Raw genomic sequence first — 24,078 nt, 5'->3', positions numbered from 1 at the left:
CTCTCTTCAGAAGCTTGCACACACACACACCTCTCTTCAGAAGCTTGCACACACACACCGCTCTCTTCAGAAGCCTGCACACACACACACACACACACACCTCTCTTCAGAAGCTTGGCCTCCGCTGTAGTTTCACTGCCTTGAAAACCACTTAACTGCGCGCAGATCGGTTTGCCCTGGACACCGAAGAAGTGCTCCAGATTTGAGCCGCTGGGTGGCGAAACAAGAACTGTGGGCGCTCCTCGTCAGGGTGGGGCGGAGGAGATATTTCCAGCTCTTAGGAAACTGGAGTTAGACTCATATTTTAGCTGACTCGTGAATCAGAACCATCAAAGGGTAAATTTCTTTTGTCTGAGCAAAGATGACTCTTGCAGCAGCCGTCCCCGCGCTCGCGGGGATCACACAGAGAAGAACTCGGAATGACTCAGCCCGGCCGCCCGCGGGCGCGGGCCGCGCCAACGGTGGAAAGTCACAGCGGGGCCTCAGAGCTGGGCTCCGGGCACTCCGGACGCTTACGGAAAAAAGTGACTGCTACTCTTTTCTCTTTTAGCCTAAAATGCAGAACTAACTTTTCAGATTACTGTCCACTGATGATACTTCGTAAAACCCACAGTAGTCATGGGACGGTATTCCCAAGAGCCAGGGTCATCGTGGCGGGAGAAAGACGCCTGGAGACGCCCCCGCAAATCTTCTCCCGTCTCCCCGTCACCTCTCCCGGGAGGTGGGCAGAACCCTCCTGTTCTCTTCACCCACCAAAAACTATCCTGAAACAGGCACAAGAACCCAAATCACAACCTCAGCGTCCAGGCGCAGGGTGAAGGCTCGGATCTCGACGGGAAGAACTTGCCCTAAGGCGGGAACACGGTCTCGGGGAGGGAGCTGGCCCGGGGCCTGGTGGTGAGGAGCTCGTTTCTGGGGGGAAAAAAAAAAAAGCCGTCGTCTATTACAAATGTGTTGAGCTTGGAGTATCTTGTCTGGGACTCAGTGACTCTCGAGGAACATGGCAGCTGCCGCCAAGAGTCGAAAATCTATGGATGTTTCATACCCCGATTTCTGCCCTCGGCCAGCTTGCCGATGCGCAGGAAGAAAAGCGCTGCTGGCCTGGGCAGGCGCTCTGAGCATCGCGGGGCGGCTCCAGCAGGGCCCCGGGGCGGCAGTGCTCATATTTCCCGTCTCCCAGCCGCCGGTGCACCCCAAGAGGCTGCAGCCCGCAGCACCCCAAGAGGCTGCAGCCCGCAGCACCCCGGCTTCGCTAGCCCGGGGACAGCCGGAGGCCCCAGAGGCTGTGCTGAGCTTTGGGGCGAAGGGCCGGGGCGGGGAGGCCGGGGGGCAGTGCGGAGGAAGGGGGTGCGGGGAAGGGGGCTTGGATCTCTTCCACGATCCACCCCCGCGGAGCGGCACCCTGCGCCGTTCCCAGGACGGCTTCCTGCCAGCCCCAAAGCCCAGGCTGCCATATCAATCCATACCTTGCTCTCCTAAAATCTCCCTCCCAGCTTCCAAGAACACCTCTCGGATACCCTAGTATATAAGAGTCCCTCTCTGCGATTTCTCTATGGTTTAGTATCCGAAACCAAGAATTCTAAGAAGTGCAACTAGAGATTATCATACTAAGTGAAGGAAGTCAGAAAGGGAAAGATATGTACCATATGCTATCACTTATATGTGGAATCTTATATATGACACGTGGGATATTTCCTGGAGGTCCAGTGGTTAGAACTCCTTCCACTGCAGGGGGCGCAGGTTAGATCCCTGGTTGGGGAACTTGGATCCTACAAGCCATGCCACCGGGTCAAAAAGTAAAATAAAATTTAAAATATGATACAAATGAACCTGTCTAGGAAACAGAATAAACTGGTGGTTGCCAAGGGGGTGAGGGAAGGGAGAGGGGTGGATTGGGAGTTAGGGATTAGCAGATACAAACTGGTGTATATAGAATAGATAAGCAACAAGGTCCTCCTACCTCATAGCACAGGAAACTATAGTCATTACCCTGTGATAAACCATAATGGAAAAAATTTAGGAAGAATGTATTGGGCTTCCCTGGTGGATCAATGATGAAGAATCCACCTGCCAAGGCAGGAGGTGTGGGTTTGATCCATGGTCCGGGAAGATCCCACTTTTTAACATAGCGAAAGATCAAATGGCATTCAATATTCCCACACAGAAAGTTTCCACTGGTGTCAATATCTCATTTATGCCACACTCTGTTAGACAAGAGTCATAGAGAGCTAAAATGCTAAATTTTATAGATCGGTTCAAAGTTGAACTTTAGCAGTTACCACAAAGCTTGAAAAAAAAATGGTCATCTCAGAATCTCACAAGGATAGGAAATTGTTAACAACAAAATTAAAAACTATAAAAATAAAATGGGAAATACCCACATTATATTTGACATGAACCATACATTTTGTCTTTTTATAGAATGAATGTAAATCCCCAGTTGTTTTATATATAAAAGGAGCCTGGTGGGCTGAAGTCCATGGGGTTGAAAAGAGTCAGACACGACTGAATGACTAACACACACACATACACACACACACACACACATATGGGTGTGGCGCTAGTGGTAAAGAACCTGTCTGCCAATGCAGGAGACACAAGAGACTCAGGTATCATCCCTGGGTAGGGAAGATCCCCTGGAGGAGGACATAGCAATCAACTCCAGTATTCTTGCCTGGAGAATCCCATGGACAGAGGAGCCTGGTGGGCTACAGTCTATAGGGTCACAAGGAGTTGAACAGGACTGAAATGTGTACAAACAATCTATATTTTTAACAAATATTCTAAGGATATCCAGATTGTCTGATGGATTACAGTGATATAAATACATACAATTTTGAGTTGACCAATTTGAATAACATATTTCTACTCCCTGAGTTCTCTTTAAACTGTCTTAAGAAACAGACTTTCTCTTTAAGTGAAAGTCGCTCAGTCATGTCTGACTCTTTTCGACCCCATGGACTATACAGTCCATGGAATTCTCCAGGCCAGAATACTGAAGTGGATAGCCTTTCCCTCTGCCAGGGGATCTTCCCAACCCAGGGATCGAACCCAGGATCTCCCACATTGCAGGTGGATTCTTTATCAGCTGATTCTTTATCAGCTGAGCCACAAGGGAAGCCCGAGTTTCTCTTTAAATAACAAACAAAAATCAAGACAGAAGCAAGCAAAACAGACTTCTGAGAGGGAGTCACCCAAACAGTGGCAGAAAACCCATCTGGGGCAAACCAGGTTCACCTTAGGAGTTCTGAGCAATTTATCTGAATTCAGAAGCTACTCCTTACCCCTCACACCCAGAAAAAAAGGAAAGAAGGTGGGAGAGAAGCAGGTGGAGGTACAGTTTTAAAAGAAAAGAAAGCCCAATTCAGTGCTGCATTTTGAAAAGACACCTACTTCATTAAGAGCTCTTACAGCTAATTAGTATGTGTTGCACTGCTTTTGTTGGATACTTGGAGATTTATTTGTAAACTCTGCAACAATTTCTGTGGACATCAGCAAAGCTGGGTTAGCAAGTGTGGCAGGAAATGTGGAACTAGCCTGACTGTGTCAGACTGGCCTGACAATGGTATTTCTTCCTGGCGATGTTCTTTGTGCCTTATCCTTATATACACAGAACTATTGTGCATGCCTGCTAAGTCTCCTCAGCCGTGTCCAACTCTGTGCAACCCTTCGGACAGGAGCCCACCAGGCTTCTGTCTCCGTGGAATTCTCTAAGCAAGAATACTGAAATGGATTGCCATGCCCTCCTGCATGAAGTCTTCCCCGGGATGAAACCCGCATCTCTTACACCTCCTGCGTTGGCAGGCAGGTTCTTTACCACTAGCACCACCTGGGAAGCCCACACAGAGCTATTACTTACCTATAAACAAATTTGGGAAAAAGTAGTTATTTTAGCAATAGCTTCCTAGTTGCCTGGTTCTGTATAGTCAACAATACTCAACCAATCGCCCTTTTAATGAACTCAAGCTCATACTATGTGCATGCTGAGTGCTCAGAGGAACTCATTTAATCTAAGTCACTTAATCCTCACAATAACCCCAGGAAGTAAGTACAATGTTATCTTTCACATTTTACAAATAGGGAAACTGAGGCAAAGAGAGGAGAAGTAAATTGTCCACAATTTCACCTCTACTACATTGTACAGGTGGGATTAGAACCCAGGTGGTCTGTGCCAGAGTCCACACATCCAAGCACTAAGCTGTGCAGACCTGACCTGTAAATGCTTCCTAAGGGCAATAGACATTTGAAGTGACTTAATTAAGCTCATTTGCTAAAGATGTGTTAGCAAAAATATGTTCTGGAGCTGCCCATACCTCTCTAACAGATGTTTTCACCAGCCATCCTAAAATAAATCTGTTGCTAGTATTTACCCAGCAGTGTAAGTTTTGAAGCAGTGTGACCCAGTCTTTCTCTTTAACTCTCCATTTCAGCTAAGCTAAAATTCCAGTTCATGTTTTCCTGCCTCAGCATTCTCTCTGCGATTTTCCCTCCACCTAGAATACCCTCCAGGTAACTCTCCCCAACTGCCTTTTTTTGAAACCCCATCTACTCAATGCCCAGCTCACACTGGCATTCCATTGTCACACTAGACAGAAACCCTCCAAAGTCTGAAATCATACAGCTGCTATTATCTGCACCACTCACATGCCTACATATCTTATCTCCCCTGCTCAATCAGCAATTTCTTTCCCCCACAATACTTAGCACAGCACATTTTCCCATAAATAGTTCCCTGAATGTATAGCCCTACATTGTTTGTCCTTCATTCATCCTCTCTGCTAAATATCTACATATATAGATAGATACATTACATACATATTTATGTAAAATTTCAAAAAGAAAAGACATCCTCATAAAAGAACCATGATTTTATTCAGTTATCTTTCCATCTCCAGTTCTGGAAGTTCTGGAAGTTCAGTTCAGTTCAGTCGCTCAGTCATTTCCAACTCTTTGCCACCCCATGGACTACAGCACACCAGGCCTCCCTGTCCATCACTAACTCCCGGAGTTTACCCAAACTCATGTCCATCGAGTCAGTGATGCCAATCAACCATCTCATCCTCTGTTGTCCCCTTCTCCTGACTTCAATCTTTCCCAGCATGAGTCAGTTCTTTGAATCATGTGGCCAAAGTATTAGCGCTTCAGCTTCAGCATCAGTCCTTCCAATGAATATTCAGGATTGATTTCCTTAACCATTGACAGGTTTGATCTCCTTGCAGTCCAAGGGACTCTCAAGAGTCTCCTCCAACACCTCAGTTCAAAACCATCAGTTCTTCAGTGCTCAGCTTTCTTTATGGTCCAACTCTCACATCCATATATGACTACTGGAAAAACCATAGCTTTGACTAGATGAGCCTTTGTCAACAAAGTAATATCTCTGCTTTTTAAAATGCTGTCTAGGTTGGTCATAACTTTTCTTCCAAGGAGAAGTTTCATGGCTTCAGTCACCATCTGCAGTGATTTTGGAACCCAAGAAAAAAAGTCTCTCCCTGTTTCCATTGTTTCCCCATCTATTTGACATAAAGTGATGGGACCAGATGCCATGATCTTCGTTTTTTGAATGTTGAGTTTTAAGTCACTTTTCACTCTCCTCTTTCACTTTCATCAAGAGGCTCTTTAGCTCCTTTTCGCTTTCTGCCATAAGGATGGTGTCATCTGCATATGTGAGGTTATTCTTCTTTATCCCTGCAATCTTGATTCCAGTTTGTGCTTCATCCAGTGTGGCATTTCTCATGATGTACTCTGCATATAAGTTAAATAAGCAAGCTGACAATATGCAACCTTGACACACTCCTTTCCCATTTGCAACCAGTTCGTTGTTCCATCTCTGGTTCTAATTGTGGCTTCTTGACCCACACACAGGTTTCTCAGGTGGTCTGGTATTCCCATCTCTTTAAGAATTTTTATACAGTTTGTTGTGATCCATACAGTCTAAGGTTATACCATAGTCAGCGAAGCAGATGTTTTTTCTGGAATTCTCTTGCTTTTTCTATGATCCAATCAGTTCGGTTCAGTTCAGTCACTCAGTCATGTCCGACTCTGCGAACCCATGAATCGCAGCACGCCAGGCCTCCCTGTCCATCACCAACTCCCAGAGTTCACTCAGACTCACGTCCATCGAGTCAGTGATGCCATCCAGCCATCTCATCCTCTGTCGTCCCCTTCTCCTCCTGCCCCCAATCCCTCCCAGCATCAGAGTCTTTTCCAATGAGTCAACTCTTCGCATGAGGTGGCCAAAGTACTGGAGTTTCAGCTTTAGCATCAGTCCCTCCAAAGAAATCCCAGGGCTGATCTCCTTTAGGATGGACTGGTTAGATCTCCTTGCAGTCCAAGGGACTCTCAAGAGTCTTCTCCAACACCACGATGCTTCTTCAAAAGCATCAATTCTTCAGCACTCAGCTTTCTTCACAGTCCAACTCTCACATCCATACTTCACCACTGGAAAAGCCATAGCCTTGACTAGACGGACCTTAGTCGGCAAAGTAATGTCTCTGCTTTTCAATATGCTATCTAGGTCGGTCATAACTTTTCTTCCAAGAAGTAAGCGTCTTTTAATTTCATGGCTGCAGTCACCATCTGCAGTGATTTTGGAGCCCCCAAAAATAAAGTCTGACACTGTTTCCACTGTTTACCCATCTATTTCCTATGAAGTGATGGGACCAGATGCCATGATCTTCGTTTTCTGAATGTTGAGCTTTAAGCCAACTGTTTCATGCTCCTCTTTCACTTTCATCAAGAGGCTTTTTAGTTTCTCTTCACTTTCTGCCATAAAGGTGGTGTCATCTGCATATCTCAGGTTATTGATATTTCTCCCGGCAATCTTGATTCCAGCTTGTGATTCTTCCAGCCCGGCATTTCTCATGATGTACTCTGCATATAAGTTAAATAAGCAGGGTGACAATATACAGCCTTGAAGTACTCCTTTTCCTATTTGGAACCAGTCTGTTGTTCCATGTCCAGTTCTAACTGGTGCTTCCTGACCTGCATATAGGTTTCTCAAGAGGCAGGTTAAGTGGTCTGGTATTCCCATCTCTTTCAGAATTTTCCACACTTTATTGTGATCCACACAGTCAAAGGCTTTGGCATAGTCAATAAAGCAGAAATAGATGTTTTTCTGGAACTCTCTTGCTTTTTCCATGATCCAGCAGATGTTGGCAATTTGATCTCTGGTTCCTCTGCCTTTTCTAAAACCAGCTTGAACATCTGGAAGTTTTTGGTTCACTTACTGTTGAAGCATAGCTTGGAGAATTTTGAGCGTTACTTTGTTAGCGTGTGAAATGAGTGCAATTGTGCAGTAGTTTGAACATTCTTTGGCATTGCCTTTCTTTGGGATTGGAATGAAAACTGACCTTTCCCAGTCCTGTAGTCACTGCTGAGTTTTCCAAATTTGCTGGCATATTGAGTGCAGTGCTTTCACAGCATCATCTTTCAGGATTTGAAACAGCTCAACTGGAATTCCATCACCTCCACTAGCTTTGTAGTGATGCTTCCTAAGGCCCACTTGACTTTGCATTCCAGGATGTCTGGCTTTAGGTGAGTGATCACACCATCGTGATTATCTGGGTCGTGAAGATCTTTTTTATATAGTTCTGTGTATTCTTGCCACCTCTTCTTAATATCTTCTGCTTCTGTTAGGTCCATAGCATTTCTGTCCTTTATTGAGCCCATCTTTGCATGAAATGTTCCCTTGGTATCTCTACTTTTCTTGAGGAGATCTCTAGTCTTTCCTATTCTATTGTTTTCCTCTATTTCTTTGCATTGATTGCTAAGGAAGGCCTTCTTATCTCTCCTTGCTATTCTTTGGAACTCTGCTTTCAAATGGGTATATCTTTCCTTTTCTCCTTTGCCTTTCACTTCTCTTCTTTCTCAGCTATTTGTAAGTCCTTCTCAGACAGCCATTTTGCCTTTTTGCATTTTTTCTTCTTAAGGATGGTTTGGTCACTGCTTTCTGTACAATGTCACGAACCTCTATCCATATTTCTTCAGGCACTCTGTCTATCAGATCTATTCCTTTGAATCTCTTTGTCATTTCCACTGTATTATTGTAAGAGATTTGATTTAGGTCATACCTGAATGGTCTACTGGAAGTTATGAAAGGAAATCCTTTTTTCTTAGCCAGTAGTGCTCAACAGAAATATAAAGTGAGTTGCTTGTATAATTTCAAATTTTCTAGTAGCCACATTAAGAAAGCAAAACTAAAAAGGAGAAATTAGTTTAATAATAAATTTTATGTAACTCAATAAACCCAAAGCATGTTAACATTTTCAACAATGCAATGCAATCAATGTTTTTTTAAAAAAAACATTAAATCAATATTTTACTTGTGTGTGTGTGAGAGAGACACAGACAGGAAGAGAGGAAGAAGTTTTGGGAATCTGATGAGTATTTTATGCTTCAGCTCAGTTCAGTTCAGTCACTCAGCCATGTCCGACTCTTTGTGACCCCATGAATCGCAGCACGCCAGGCCTACCTGTCCATCACCATCTCCCGGAGTTCACTCAAACTCACATCCATCGAGTCGGTGATGCCATCCAGCCCTTTCATCCTCTGTCACCCCCTTTTCCTCCTGCCCCCAGTCCCTCCCAGCTTAGAGCCTCTCTTGATACAGACTGGGCACATTTCAAGTGCTCAGTAGCCCCGTGTACCTAGTATCTTCCGTTTTGAATTAGGTAGACCTGAGGTCTGTCTAGTCAAGGCTATGGTTTTTCCAGTAGTCATGTATGGATGTGACAGTTGGACTATAAAGAAAGCTGCTACTGCTGCTGCTGCTAAGTCACTTCAGTCATGTCCGACTCTGCGCGACCGCATAGAAAGAAAGCTGAGTGCCGAAGAATTGATGCTTTTGAACTGTGGTGTTGGGGGAGACTCTTGAGAGTCCGTTGGACTGCAAGGAGATCCAACCAGTCCATCCTAAAGGAGATCAGTCCTGAGTGTTCGTTGGAAGGACTGATGTTGAAGCTGAAACTCCAATACTTTGGCCACCTGATGCAAAGAACTGACTCATTGGAAAAGACCTTGATGGTGGGAAAGATTGAAGGCAGGAGGAGAAGGGGATGAGAGAAGTTGAGATGGTTGGATGGCATCACTGACTCAATGGACATGAGTTTGGGTAAACCCGGGAGTTTGTGATGGACAGGGAGGCCTGGCATGCTGTGGTCCATGGGGTCACAGAATCGGACACAACTGAGTGACTGAACTGAACTGAGCCCATCAACATGGCCTTCTCGTGGCAACCTATATTAAGGCCAGACTGGAGACCTAAGTTGTGTTGATGAGACTAAAGCAGAAGATTTATGATCCATAGTTGGGAGAGATTTCCGCCTACTGGTGATGACGAGGGAAGCCTCTAGCTCTGATCACCTGGCAGCTTTAGTGAGAAGCATCTTGGAGACATGAGGGGCAATAGCAGGATTGGTGGTAGGATGTCACCAACCCTGAAGATGATGGGAGAGGGGAGACGGAAAGAACTCAGGCTCCTTAGTGACATCACACAGGGCCTGGAGATCATCCTACTTCTAGTCTTGAAAAATAATACATTTCCTTTTTATTTAAATCAGACTGAGTCAGAGTTTTCTGTAACATCCCAATATCAGAGCCAACCCTTGGATCCAGTGTTGTAGCCTTCTCTGCATCAGGATGCTTTTCAAGAATTATTTTTACCTAATTCTTCCGGATTCCACTTAGAGCCTTTCGGTAGTTTCAAATTGGCAACTCCCAATGGACTGGGGGGCGGTAAAGGTCCTTGAAGATGCTGGTACTTGTGAAGGCCTCACCCAGCAGGTGAGGCAGTGGATGTACAGCAGCAGCGTCTCAGGGCAGAACTGCTAGCACACTGCCTTCTCAAGCGGCCAGCACGTGCTCCATCTGCCAGGGCCTGTGTTTGTCATAGCCTTTCATCACCTCTCCTGGAACCCACAGGCCCTGGGACTGGCCCAAAGCTGGACAAGCAAGAGCCTTTTGCCAAGAAACAGCTCAGGAAGCCACACTTTCCTCTGGGATATGGCAACTTTTTAGGGCAGCTTTTCCCTGTTGAAGACAGGACAGGGTGTCCTAGGCCAACTGCTGGTGCAAGGAATTTGGAAGAAAGATCAGAAAGATGGACAGAAGACTTTCCTGGTGGTCCAGTGGTTAAGAATCCACATGTCGGACTTTCCTGGTGGTTCAGTGGATGAGAATCCATATGCCAATGCAGGGGATTATGGGTTTGACCCCTGGTCTGGGAAGATCCTGCATGCCATGGATCAACTAAGCCCGTGGGCCACAACTACTGAGCCCACATGCTGCAACTACTGAAGCCCATCTGCCTGGAGCCCATGCTCTGCAATAGGAGAAGCCACCACAAGGAGAGGCCCCAGACAGTGAAACTAGAGCACAGCACCTGCTCGCGGCAGCTAGAGAAAGCCCACGCCAGCAATGAAGACCCAGTGCAATCATATATAAAGAAATAAAAAGAAAGATAGACAGAGTCCTGACAGCTTTGGGGCCATAAACTGACGAGGAGTGGAAATAAGAAAAATGGGCGGAAAAAATGCCAGCAAGGGAGTGAGATAAAATTGCTCACAAGAACATCACTAACAAGCAGCCGCAGTGTGTGAAGGCACCCGCTGCAAGGCAAACAGACCCTAGGATTCACGACGATGCACAAGTCTTACAGCCCAAAGCTAGGGATGGCAGAGCCACAGATTGCTGCCCCTTCAGCCCACCTGGCTTGGAAAACACACCTTGGGCACCAGTTGGTGAAAATGAGCAACCGAGTAGAGTGAGAAGAATGTGGCTCCAGGACCAGAGAACTGCCATTGAGGGTGGTGACTGGTGGACAAGGCCTCCACGAGCCTCAGTTTTCTTGTCTCATGAAATGAACATTATTATCTCAGTCTCACAGCTCTAAGAAGCTTATGTTCCAAAATGTACCTTACTTATAGCACATCAGCTATATATGCCATAAATGTCACTATTACGATTCCTTTAATAAGGAAAAAAATACCTCTGATGGATTTTTCATGCTGAGAAGCCACTACCGTTAATGCTGCTTCTGAAGGATAATTGACAAATATAAGTGTTTTTAATAAAATCATATGTTCTTAGAGCATTTATTCCTATCAACTTACTCTCTCTGTGCCTCTCTTTCCTAATTTACAAAATGAGCCTTCAAATACTTGTCCTGCTGGGGCCTGAAGTGGTGGTCAGATGAGATTACAGATCCAAATGATTTATTTAGATTTAGAGCTTATACATCAAGTGTTACCTCTCTCCAAAACATTTATAGCATCTCATTGCAAAAAAGCTTGCCAGGGCACAGAATCCAACTTTTGCTTTATGAAATATTTTAGACAGTGGAAAGTGTAGAAAATTAATGACATCCTTATTACTATTTGTTAAATCTGGGTGACAACCAATGTTTAAACATTTCATAAAAAAATTTTTTAATTACAGTTTTTTAAAAAAAAAAATCTATGTCAAGGAAATTCCTTGGTGGTTCAGTGGTTAGGACTCTGTGCTTCCACTACCAAAGACCTGGGTTCAACCCTGACTGGAGAACCAAGATCCCATAAGCTTTGCAGTGTGGCCAAAAATAGATAATATAAAATAAATTTTTAAAAAGATCTAGTCAAATATCAGGGGCTTTCCAAGTGGCTCAATGGTAAAGAATTTGCCTGCAATGCAGGAGACGAAGTTTCAATCCCTGTGTCCCGAAGATCCTCTGGAGAAGGAAATGGCCACCCACTCCAATCTTCTTGTTTAGGAAATCGCTTGGACAGAGGAGCCTGGTGGGCTACAGTCCATGGGGTCGCAAAGAGTCAGACACCACCTAGCAACTGAACAACAACAGCAGTCAAGTATCAACATCTCTTGGATGCCTTTTAAGCCTCCCAACCCTCTATACACTTCATTCTCAATGCTGAGTTAGATGTATTTTCTCTGTGACACTTTGAGATGGCTTCTGTTTAAATCACTTATCACACTTTGGTATTAACTTCTCATTACCCCAGGTTTTGCGCTCTTCGCAAGCAGGATCAAGCTTTCATCTCTGTCTCTTCATCAAGAGTCATGCTTGGTACGTTGTGGGGCTTAGTAAATGTCCTGTTAACTAAGTAAATTAACATGAATGAAAGACTCTGGTTTCTCTATGTCTTTACCAACGACCAGAACCTTCTTTCTTCTCCAGGACTGTTTCTCCTCTCCCTTTCTCTTTTGTACTAGACATGAGTTCCTCTGAATGTTGCAACTATATGTCTTAAGAAAAATCTGATAGCCACACACCAGAGAAGAACTATGCTTTGATTAAAATTGATTTAGATATTGCTCTAGACTGAATGTTTGTGTCCTCTTCCCACCAACATGCATATGTTGAAACAATCCCCAATGTGATGGCGTTTGGAGGTGGCCTTTGGGAAGTGATTAGGTCATGGAGGAAGAGCCCATACATGGTATTATTGCCTTTAGAAAAGAGACTCCAGAGAGCTCCCTCTCCCCTTCAGCTATGTGAGGACTCAGGAGAATGACAGCTGTCTCTGAACCAGGAAGAAGGCTTTCACCAGACACAAAATCAGCCAGTCTTGATCTTGGACTTCCCAGCCTCCAGGATTGTGAGAAATAATTGTTGCTTATAAACCATCCAGTCTACGGTAGTCTATTATAGCAGCTCAAATAGACTAAGACACATACGCCAAAAATACAAAAGGAAAGGCAATTAAAACACCACTCTTTCTTAGTTGTTCAACACTACAAATACAAGTCTGAAAAACAAGACAACTCCTTTTTTTTAATTTGCTTACTATTTTATTTATTTATTCTTTATTTTATTTACTTATTTATTTTTGGCTGTGCTGGGTCTTTGTTGCTGCTTGCCAGCTGTCTCTGTTGAGGTGTGCAGGCTTCTCACTGCGGTGTCTTCTCTTGTTTCTGAACACAGGCTCTAAGGCCCCCTGGCTTCAGTGGTTGGGGCTCAGCAGTTGTGGCGCACAGGCTTATCTGCCCCAACCCATGTGGGATCCTCCTGGATCAGGAATCCACACCCCCTTCATCAACAGGCAGATTCTTAACCGTCGGACCACCAGGGAAACCCCATGAGAACTTCTTAACATTGATAATCAAAAAAATCAGTTTCAAGGCATGGGTCTTTTCCTCAGTGGACAAAAGGCATACAGACTTGGAGAAGACTTACACTGCTTGGTCCACAGGAATGAACTCATTCTGACAAGATTATGTTCTTTTTCCTATTACACTCATAATATTCAAAGAACATGACTGAGATAAGTTAGTCAAGTCTGTCTACAACCAGCCTACAGAGTACTGGGTGGTTTTGAGCACCTAAACTGCTCTTCCGAACACATTTAACTGAATACTTGTTCTTGGTTTCATCATAAAGAAATGCAATTGTCTTTAGGTTAGAATTACTACGCCATAACCCCCCACAATTAGTTATCGCACATTTCCTGAAATTTTCCTACTTCAAATTTAACCAATCTGTTCCAAATGATGCTATCCAGAACAAAAAGCTGGTATATCTGGTTCCAGGTGCAATGGCTTCTTTTGATGTCCTTGCTTATCTTTCCGGCCCCATCTGCTGCTCCCTTGCCACACCCTGGAGGCAACTAAGTCACTCTCTTTCTGATCTCCCTGCCTTTACAGGTATTGTTTCTTTGACTTAGATTAGAATGTCTCCACTCATCCCCCAAGATTCACTGTCACCTCCTCGGGATCTGCTCCGAGCACTCTACTCCATCAGGCATGGCACATACGTCTATTTCAATGCACACACCCTTGCTTCCTTGTCTTGTGTTTTCTCTACCCCAAATGCCCCTAGTGATCTAAAATGATTACCTGCTTATCTTTGTAATTCTATTGCGGCATCTGACCCTGAATCAATGTTTAGTGAATGAATGGCTGAGACTGAACAAATGAATGAATGAGTGCAGACGACTCAACAAAGCTGCGTTTACTCAGCACCTCCAAGATAAAGACCCTTAGCCATATCATGGTCATCCTAGATTGCATGGAATTTGGAACCAGGCATGCCCAGCTGGTCTATTGCAGGCCCAGGGGCTGCAAGAACCCACTTTTTTCCTTTGTGCACAATCCTTAAACACTGTCAGTTCTACCCGCTTTCCCACTTCTTCTCTGCTTTGGTTCTCTCCGTCACTCATCTTCCAATTTCCTATCATGCCATCAACCTCTAAGCCATATCCAGGTAATATGGACAGAGAAATGATTGCAAACTGAAGCATTACCTGTGCACTTTGTATTCTATTCTCTTATGTAACTTCAAATTGCCACCAAGTAGGGTGACCATGGGAAACCTTACTCCTTCTGTGAGCTCAGAACAAACCAGGAACACCTCAGGAAGGTCCCTCTCCCAGGGACCTTGAGGTAATAAGAAATCAAATTATACAAAGCAAAAGTAGCTTCTGTTTTTAAATATTTTATAAGAATATTGTTATTTGCAACAATTATATAAAACTCTAAAAATATTTTTTATGCTTTATTTTGCTAACTTATCCTGAGGTTGATGCTGTGAAACAGGTTTTTAAAAATCAGGAATTATCATTATTTTAAAAGTTAGAAAATAAAAGTTCCGTGAGACTCATGATTTCCAAAGACTTGGCAGAGAGGGAGCTGCGTTAGGTCAGATGGTTGTTGCTGAGGACCTGTGGTGACAATCCCCAGAGAGAACTTGGCACACTTTCAATATATTTGTTTCTGTTTGAGTTAATCCTCCACAAACACATTTAATTATGTAACATCTCACCTCCCCAATCATTAAACTAATTCAGTGGTCCTAGAATAAAGTAAAGACTCGAAGATTTTAAGGCTGCCAGGATCTGACTCCACCTTCACTGATGTAATATTTGCACAGCCTTCAAACACTATTCTCTGTAAGGTACTAAGAGGATTCAAGCTTACACGGATGCAGACGACAAACATAGCTCTTCCCCTTCAGGGAGTTTACATTCTAATTTAACTTTCTACATTATTTCCATGTGTACGCTGTGCTTGGTCCCTCAGTCGTGTCCAACTCTTTGCAGCCCCATGGACTGTAGCCCACTAGGCTCCTCTGTCCATGGGGATTCTCCAGGCAAGAATACTGGAGTGGGTTGCCATGCCCCCCTCCAAGGGATTTTCCCAACCCAGGCATCAAACCCAGGTCTCCCGAATTGCAGGCAGATTCTTTAGCGTCTGAGCCAACAAGGAAGTATCTAAAATATTCTTCCCTCAGGCCAGGCTGGTCTGTATGGTGACTTACACAGTCTTGACCAGGTGGCTCAGGGGTAAAGAACCTGCTTGCCAGTGCAGGGGCCAGAGGAGATGCAGGGTCAGTCCTTGGGTCAGGAAGACCCCCTGGAGAAGGAGATGGCAGCCCACTCCAATATTCCTGACTGGGAAGTCCCACGGAGAGAGCAGCCTGGCAGGCTACAGTCCATGGGGCCGCAGAGTCGGACACAACTGAGCACACACGTGAATGGATGGCCTGGACCTCCTACCGGTGTTTGACTCGTCTCTCCTCTCTCCTCTCTCCTCTCGAAGTCTTTCTAAGTGAAAGGGGAAGTGAAAGTCGCTCAGTTGCGGTCCCAAGGACTATACAGGCCATGGAATTCTCCAGGCCAGAATACTGGAGTGGGTAATCTAGCCCTTCTCCAGGGGATCTTCCCAACCCAGGGATCGAACCCCTCATTGCAGGCAAACTCTTTACCAGCTGAGCCCAAGCGTCCTTCAGAACCTAACTCAAAGAAACATCACTGTCCCACCACCATGTCCCACATGCCTGGCATGTCCTTCAAAATGTCCTTCAGTGGGAACTTCCCTGGTGGTCCAGTGGTTAAGAATCCGCCTGCCGACACAGGGAACCTGGTCAGAGAACTAAGACCCCACATACCTTGGGACAACTAAGCCTGAGTGTTGCCACTGCTGAAGCCTGAGTGCTCTAGAGCCCGGGCTCCACGAGAGAAGGTCCCCCAGGGAGAAGCCGGAGCACCACGACTAGCGAAAGCCCTTGGGCAGCAAGGAAGACCCAGTGCAGCCATAAAGATATAAATAAAATAGTTTAGTAGGAGAGGGATGGGTAGGAGGGAGTATGAGAAAAGAATACTGGCCATGTGTTATTATAGCTGCATCTGATGAATGAGACATAGGAAATGGGGGTGGGGGAAGAATTCCATTGTTCTCCCATTCCTTCTACTTTTGCCTGATTGAACTTTTCTATAATAAAAAGTTTAAAGCGTATGTATACAAGTAAACACTTTAAAACCAAAGTGCTTTAAAAATAAATCATATATATTTCTGCCAGCCTTTCTAGTCTGAGTCACTTTCTCCATTCTCTGTGCTCATTCAACATGTTTTTGTTTTTGTTTTTGTTTTTGCTATCTTGCATGTCTATCTTCCCTTTAGACTGTCAGCTTCTTGAATACACACCCTTTTCCTCCCTTATCTATCTACATATCTTGGGGCATAGCACATTCTCCACTGGTTGAGCAACTGCAAAATGTAGCTTAACTTGCTAGTAGTAAATCGGGACTAGAGACTCAGAGAATGAAAATATTGTTATCTTTTTTTTTTTTAAATTTTTGGCTGTGCTGGGTCTTCGTCACTGCTCGTGGGCTTTTCTCTAGTGGCAGCGAGTGGGGAATACTCCCTAGTTGCAGTGTTGCTTAATGTGGTAGCTTCTTTTATTGTGGAGCACGGGCTCTAGGCTCAGAGGCTTCAGAAGTTGTGGAACATGGGCTCAGTAGTTGTGGTGCACGGGCTTAGTTGCCCCAAGTCATGTGGGATCTTCCTGTGCCAGGGATTGAACTAGCGTCCCCAGCAGTGCAAGGTGGATTCTTAACCCCTGGACCACCAGGGAAGCCCAATACTGTGATCTTTAATGGCAAATAATAAGAATGTATAGTTGTAGTAGCGATCATTTTGTAATGTATAAAAATATCAAACCACTATGTTTTACTGGTACACCTAAAACTGATGTAATACATTTCAATTTATAAAAAAAAGAGTTGCTATTCATTCACTAATTGTCCAACTCTGGCAACCCCATAGACTGCAGCATGACAGGCTGTCTCCTGGAGTTTGCTCAGATTTGTGTTCATTGACTCAGTGACTCTAACCATCTCATCCTCTGCTGCCCCCTTCTCCGTTTGCCTTCAGTGTTTTCCAACACCAGGATTTTTTCCAAAGAGTCAGCTCTTCCCATCAGGTAGCCAAAGTTCAGTGAATATTCAGGGTTGATTTCCTTTAGGATTGATTGGTTTTATCTCCTTGCAGTCCAAGAGACTCTCAAGAGTCTTCTCCAGCACCACAATTCAAAAGCATCAAATTCTTTGGCACTTAGCCTTCTTTATGGTCAAACTCTCACATCCATACATGACTACTGTAAAAACCACAGCTTTGACTACATAGACCTTTGTCAGCAAAGTGATGTCTCTGCATTTTCATATGCTGTCTAGGTTTGTCATAGCTTTCTTTCCAAGGAACAAGAATCTTTTAACTTCATGACTGCAATCACTGTCCTCGGTGATTTTGGAGCCCAAGGAGGGACAAAAAAAAAATCTGTCACTGCTTCCACTTTTGCCCCATCTATTTGCCATGAAGTGATGGGACCCAATGTCCAATGCCGTGATCTTGGTTTTTTCAATGTTGAGTTTCAAGCCAGTTTTTCACTCTCCTCTTTCACCCTCGTCAAGAGGCTCTTAGTTCCTCTTCACTTCTGGCCCTAACACTTTAGTGGTATCATGTGCCTATCTGAGGTTCTTGATATTTCTCCTGGCAATCTTGATTTTAGCTTGTGATTCATCCAGCCTGGCATTTTGCATGATGTACTAAATCAGTAGCGTGACAATATACAGCCTTGTTATACTCCTTTCCCACTTTGGAAGCAGTCTGTTGTTCCATGTTCTGTTCTAACAGTTGCCTCTTGACCCACATACAGGTTTCTCAGGAGGCAGGTAAGATGGTTTGGTATTCCCATCTCTTTAAGAATTCTCCACAGTTTGTTGTGATCCACACAGTCTAAGGCATTAGTGTAGTCAGTGAAGCAGAAGTAGATGTTTTTCTGGAACTCCCTTGCTTTCTCCATGATCCAACGGATGTTGGCAATTTGATCTCTGGTTCCTCTGCCTTTTCTAAACCCAGCCTGTATAACACGAAGTTGTCAGTTTAGGTACTGCTGAAGCCTATCTTGAAGGATTTTGAGCATAACCTTCTAGTATGTGAAATGAATGCAGTTGTATGGTAGTTTAATATTCTTTGGGATTGCCCTTCTTTGGGACTGGAATGAAAACTGTTTTCCAAATTTGCTGACATGTGGAGTGCAACACTTTAACAGCATCAGCTTTTAGGATTTTAAATAGCTCAGCTGGAATTCCATCACGTCCACTAGCTTTGTTCATAGTAATGCTCCCTAAAGCCCACTTGATTTCACACTCCAAGATGTCTGGCTCTAGGTGGGTGACCATACCAACATGGTTATCCAGGTCTTTAAGACTTTTTTCCATATAGTTCTTCTGTATTTTCTTGCCACCTCTTCTTAATATCTTCTGCTTCTGTTAGGTCCTTACATTTTCTCTCTTTTATCATGCCCATCCTTGCATTAAATGCTCCTTTGATAGTTCCAATTTTCTTGAAGAGATCTCTAGTCTTTCCCATTCTATTGTTTCCCTCTATTTCTTTGCATTGTTCATTTACAAAGGCCTTCTTGTCTCTCCTTGCTATTCTTTGGAATTCTGCATTCAGTTAGGTATATCTCTCCCTTTCTTCCTTGCCTTTCACTTCTCTTCTTTCCTCAGCTATTTGTAAAGCCTTCTTAGACAACCACTTTGCCTTCTTGCATTTCTTTTTCTTTTGGATGAACCTCCAATGTTATGAACCTCCATCCATAGTTCTTCAGGCACTCTGTGTACCAGATCTAATCCCTTGAATCTACTTGTCACCTCCACTGTAAAATCATAAAGGATTTGATTTAGGTCATACCTGAATATTCTAGTGGTTTTCCCTATCTTCATCAATTTAATTCTGAATTTTGCAACAAGGAGTTCATTGTCTGAACCACAGTCAGCTCCAGGTCTTGTTTTTGCTGACTGTATAGAGCTTTTCCATCTTTGGCTGCAAAGAAGATAATCAATCTGATTTTTATATTGACCATCTTGTGATATCCATGTGTAAGGATCATCTCTTGGGTTGTTGGAAAAGTGTGTTTGCTATGACAAGCATGTTCTCTTGACAAAACTCAAAAAAGAATATATAGTTGCAAACTCCAGTGCCTTCAGATTAAAATGCATTAAAGTCTTCCTTGAATTTGCCTAAAGATTTCAAAACAAATTAGTAAGTGGTCAATGGCACATTTCCTTGCAGTGTATCTATCTTTGAGGAGACCTGCCGCTTTATCATCTTACTTACAACAATTCTAGGATTTGCAAAAGTACATTAGCAATATATTTGAGCTACTATTTCTCAAAACTTCCCAGCAGTACTGCTTCAGGCCAATTTCTAGTAGCATGGGCATTCCTGCTTGTCAGGAAGCTTTTTTTTTTTTGTCTGCAAATCTTAAAATGGAGAGTGGAAATGGGAAGTTGGTACTAGCTAATTCAATTATCCTCCTGTTCATCAGCTCTATTAAAAATGCTATGGCAAAATACTTTAAAATAAGCAGTGCAGAGTTATATGTTAACTTGTGTATGGTGTCTTATTCACTGCATATTTATATGCAGGAATCCCAGAGGCCTGGGGCAGGAATGTGTGGCTGCCTGTGCAGTTAAATGGCAAACATTCTTTACATGTCTACAGACCCTGTCCCTCCCCACTCTGTCTCCTAATTTTAAACCACCCAACTTCCTAGTCCCCAGACTTGCCCTCCACCAAACCTTCACCCATAGTAGCACACTTCTATAACAACACCTCTTAAACTTGAATGTGTAAACAAATCATTTGAAATCTTCTAAAATGCTGATTTGGATTTAGCAAGCCTGGGGTGGGGCTGGAGAGTGTGCCTTTCAAACAGATTTCCAGATAATACTCCTTGCTTCTGGTCTACAGCCCACACTTGGAGCTGTAAAGCTCTAGAGCAGGAGTCAGAAGACATTCTGTAAAGGGACAGATAATAAAATGCCAGGCTTTGTGGGCAACAGGGCCCCTGTTCTACTACTTGATTCTGTCACTGCAACAAGAAATCAGACAGACAACATGTAACTGAAGGGGTGTGGCTATGTTCCAATGAAACATAATTTATGGGCCTTGAAATGTGAATTGCATAGAATTTTCACAAGTTAGGAAATTTTAGTCTTCTTTTCATTTTTTCCCCCTACTCTTTAAAAATGTAAATACCATTGTTACCTCAGGACTGTACAAAAACAGGTTGGATTTGACAGCTGCACCAGAGTTTGTCAATCCCTGCTCTAAAGTGCAAACTTTGGAAGTACAGACCCAAATGTGGGCCCTTACTCAGCCTTATATGAACTCTGCTGCTCACTCAGTTATCTGATCTCTCAGAGTCTCCTTTTACAAAGCTTTAAGTGGAAGCAAGGGCTTTCCTGGCAGTCCAGGGGTTAAGAACCCGCTCTGCAACACAGGGGACACAGGTTCGATCCCCGGTCTGGGAAGATCCCACATGTCACCGAGCAACTAAGCCCTCGAGCCACAACTACTAAAGCCCGCACATCTTCGAGCCCGGGCTCAGCAACAAGAGAAGCCACTGCAATGAGAAGCCCATGCACCGAGAAGCCCATGCACCACAAATAGAGAAAACCCAAGCACAGCAACGAAGACCCAGCATGGCCAAAATAAATACAGATAAACTCTAAATGAAAGAGAAAGTTCTTGTCCTCTTAAGGCTGTTGGGTCAAGAACCTGGCACACATCAGGGCTTTAGTAGAAGGAAATCAGGATTGTTACTGGCATGTCCAGGCTTGCTTCTTTAGACATTATTTTTTTCAGATTATTCACCCTATAAAATCTTCTGTGGCTCCTGATCCCGCACTACACCAAGCTTAAAGGTTTCTGTGTGACCTTCAAGGCTCTGCATGATCTTAATTCACTCCCTTTCCCCTTGTATTCCCTGAGACTGCCCTCTGTCAGCTGAATCAAGCCAATTTCCCAGTGTTTCTGCCCTCATGTGACCTCCCCTCTCTCAAACAGTCTTCCTTCTCTCATTTGCTTACTACAGACTAAGCAGCTAGGGCCCAGTTCAGTTCTGTCTCTATAAAAACTGACCTTAGGGTTATGGTTGTTTTCTACAGTCTATTTTCTACACACGGTATCCCATACCAGATGTTATGAATTTCTTGGCTAAGAATTATTTGAATAGCATTTGCCTGGCCAAGGCAGCAAAATATGTCCATATTGGTACTTTTAATAAGAATTATGAGATGGCTCTTGGCCATATTTATCCATTGTAGTTTGGGTTCTAGGCTTTCTAGATATAAAGATTTTTTAAAAAACCTAGTATTTGACAGATCTTCAAAGCAATTTCTTTGTTAAAAATGACTAGATAATTTAAAACTGACAGTTTTCAATGAAGCATAACTGATATGAATTAAAATTTAGTAACTGTAGATGTGGTTTTCTCAAATCTTGGTCTCAAAATATCCTCCTAGGATATTTGATTGAAATGCGTACTTGAATCCCCACCCCAGAGACTGGCCCAGTTCATTAGTTCTTGGAGCGCACGGAAACCTAAAACAGATGAGTGGCACGAATAATGAGAAACACTGAAGACTATTTTGCCCCTTTTATAGAAATATAAAGATGGTTTCACCTGTATTTTTTTTTAAACACAAATCAGATAACCTCAATTCTTTTTAAAATTGATTAATTAATTTTTTTGGCTGCGATAGGTCTTAGCTGCAGCATGCAGGATCTTTTGTTTTGGAGCCCCAGCTTAGCTGCCTTCTGGCATGTGGGATCTTAGTTTCCCAGTCAGGGATCCAACTCTCGTGCCCTGTACTGCAAGGCAGATTCTTAACCATTGACCATCAGGGAAGTCCCTCACCTTCAATAATTGATTCAAACCAGGATCTGAGTCACAAATTTGAAGTGCCTAGTGGCACCCTTCAGTAGGTCTAATTTTGATATGACTCATTTTCTAAGTTAGGGAAAGCACCCCCCTCTTTCTCCCACCAAGCTCAAATAGTCATTGACACCAATGACTTTGACCATAATTCTTAGAAGATTCATAATGAATCATTAAAAGAGATGAGAGAGAGAAAAAAAAAAAAAACAACAGTAATCACTTGGCCCTCATGAGTTCATGAAATATACTGCATTTCTTTCTGTGACTGATTTGTCAATCAGAAGAAATGCAACAACACTGTGTATGTGAAATTCAGTAATGTATTTGAGGAGTAGAAAGGAGGATTGTAAAAAGCCCCAAAAGATTGATCAATGTTCTTGAAAAATGAGATGGATTCCTCCAGAATGGAGTGCATTCCCCATTAATGGAAGCATTCCAAAGTAAGTTGGACAGTCAATTGGCTAGGATGATGGAGGCAGATGAATAGTATTGACTTAACTGAATAGATTTAAGATCCCAACTAGGATTGACTTATTTTGTTTTATACTTTATAGTCATTCTCTGTGGACAAGTAAAATACCTGATGGTGCTTACATAATCACAGATATAAACTTTAGAGAGTGAACACTAAATTCCCACAACTGTAAAGTCCATGAGCAGAAATCCAAGACCTTTCTTTCATTATGCATCCTTTTGTCAACTACAAGTTGGCATTTGCCAAGAGCATTTGCCAGTGACTGAACAACAAGGGCCTTTGCCATCTGCGTCTCTGGGCCTTGAACGCTGTGCGGCTACAGCTGCTGACCTTCCACACTCCCCGAAGGGAATTCCGGGTGGAGAGTGAGGCTCGCTGCTCCAGGTAAGCTGGTGGAACAGTTCATTAGATAGATATTTTCAATAACTGATTTCATGATCCTAATCCTTATATCTTCTCATATCTAGAAAAGCACTAAATCCCTTCACAGTGACCTCAGCTCCTTGTGACTATCAGAAAACCTTTTGTAAAGTGAGTGCTTGATAACACTGAACTCCTCCTTTCATCACAATTTTGTGTATTGACCTTCCCCCACTGCTTCTTTGGAGCATTCTCTCAGAGCTATCTGAGGTACTGTCTCCTGGCCTGCAGTCCCCATTTTGCCCCAACTAAAACTTAACTCACAATTCTCACATTGTGCCTCTCTTTTTAGCTGACACCTTAAAAAAAAAAAAAAAACAATAATAGTAAAAAGATCCTAGTGAGAATGGGATCGTGTTCATTTTGTTTGGGGAACAGCTAAGCCATAGCAAGGGTGCAGAATCAATACTTTGCTTGTCCATTCCCTATTCACTTTCTGGTAAGATCAGTAAGGCTGTTGTCCCTAAGTGCTCCCATATAGACACAAATTGTTTCCTAGGTAGTCATATACTATTAGATACTCAAATGGGCCTCTGAAAATTTCCATTGGCAGGTGAACAATATTGTGGACATCATTATCTTCCAAGTGGCAATGATATGAAGTTATGAAGGGGCATTTGTCAAATATCTAGAGTCGTTGTTAAAAAGTTAAATCTTCCATGACTAAGAAAATTCTAAACCTTAGAGATAAAACTTCAGCTCCTCTGCTGTATGACACAGGGAGGTCAGCTGGTGCTCTGAGATGACCTAGAGAGATAGGATAGGAGGGGTAGGAGGGAGGTAAAAGAGGGAGGAAAGTGAAAGTTAAGTTGCTAAGCGGTGTCTGACTCATTGCGACCCTGTGGACTGTAGCCCACCAGGCTTCTCCATCCATAGGATTCTCCAGGCAAGATTACTGGAGTGGGTTGCCATTTCCTTCTCCAGGGGAACTTCCTGAGCCATCGATTGAACCCAGGTCTCCTTCACTGCAGGCTTTAACCTCTGGGCCACCAGGGAAGCCAAAAAGAGGGAGGGGATATATGTAAACCTAGAGCTGATTCATGTTGTAGGATAGCAAAACCTAACACAACATTGTAAAGCAATCATCCTCCAACTTTTTTAAAAAAACTTCAGCCATTAGCATGGATACTTAATTTTTGAACATTTCCCTCTGCAACACAACAGGAGGTAATAGAGTGATGGGATTAGG

The 24,078-nt window shown here is 43.5% G+C and overlaps 1 long non-coding RNA gene across 1 annotated transcript in view; it reads right to left on the bottom strand.

The window, feature by feature from the left end:
• LOC120860410 overlaps positions 1-248 on the bottom strand; it is a 13,717-nt gene extending 13,469 nt beyond the window's left edge. The window contains exon 1 of the long non-coding RNA XR_005720317.1: positions 101-248. This is a non-coding gene — a long non-coding RNA (uncharacterized LOC120860410). The remainder of the gene's footprint in view (positions 1-100) is intronic.
• Between the last annotated feature and the right edge of the window lie 23,830 nt (positions 249-24,078).

The sequence above is a fragment of the Oryx dammah genome, unplaced genomic scaffold, assembly GCF_014754425.2.
Source record: "Oryx dammah isolate SB20612 unplaced genomic scaffold, SCBI_Odam_1.1 HiC_scaffold_11072, whole genome shotgun sequence".
Lineage (NCBI taxonomy): Eukaryota > Metazoa > Chordata > Mammalia > Artiodactyla > Bovidae > Oryx > Oryx dammah.
This window is presented reverse-complemented; position numbering and strand designations above follow the sequence as displayed.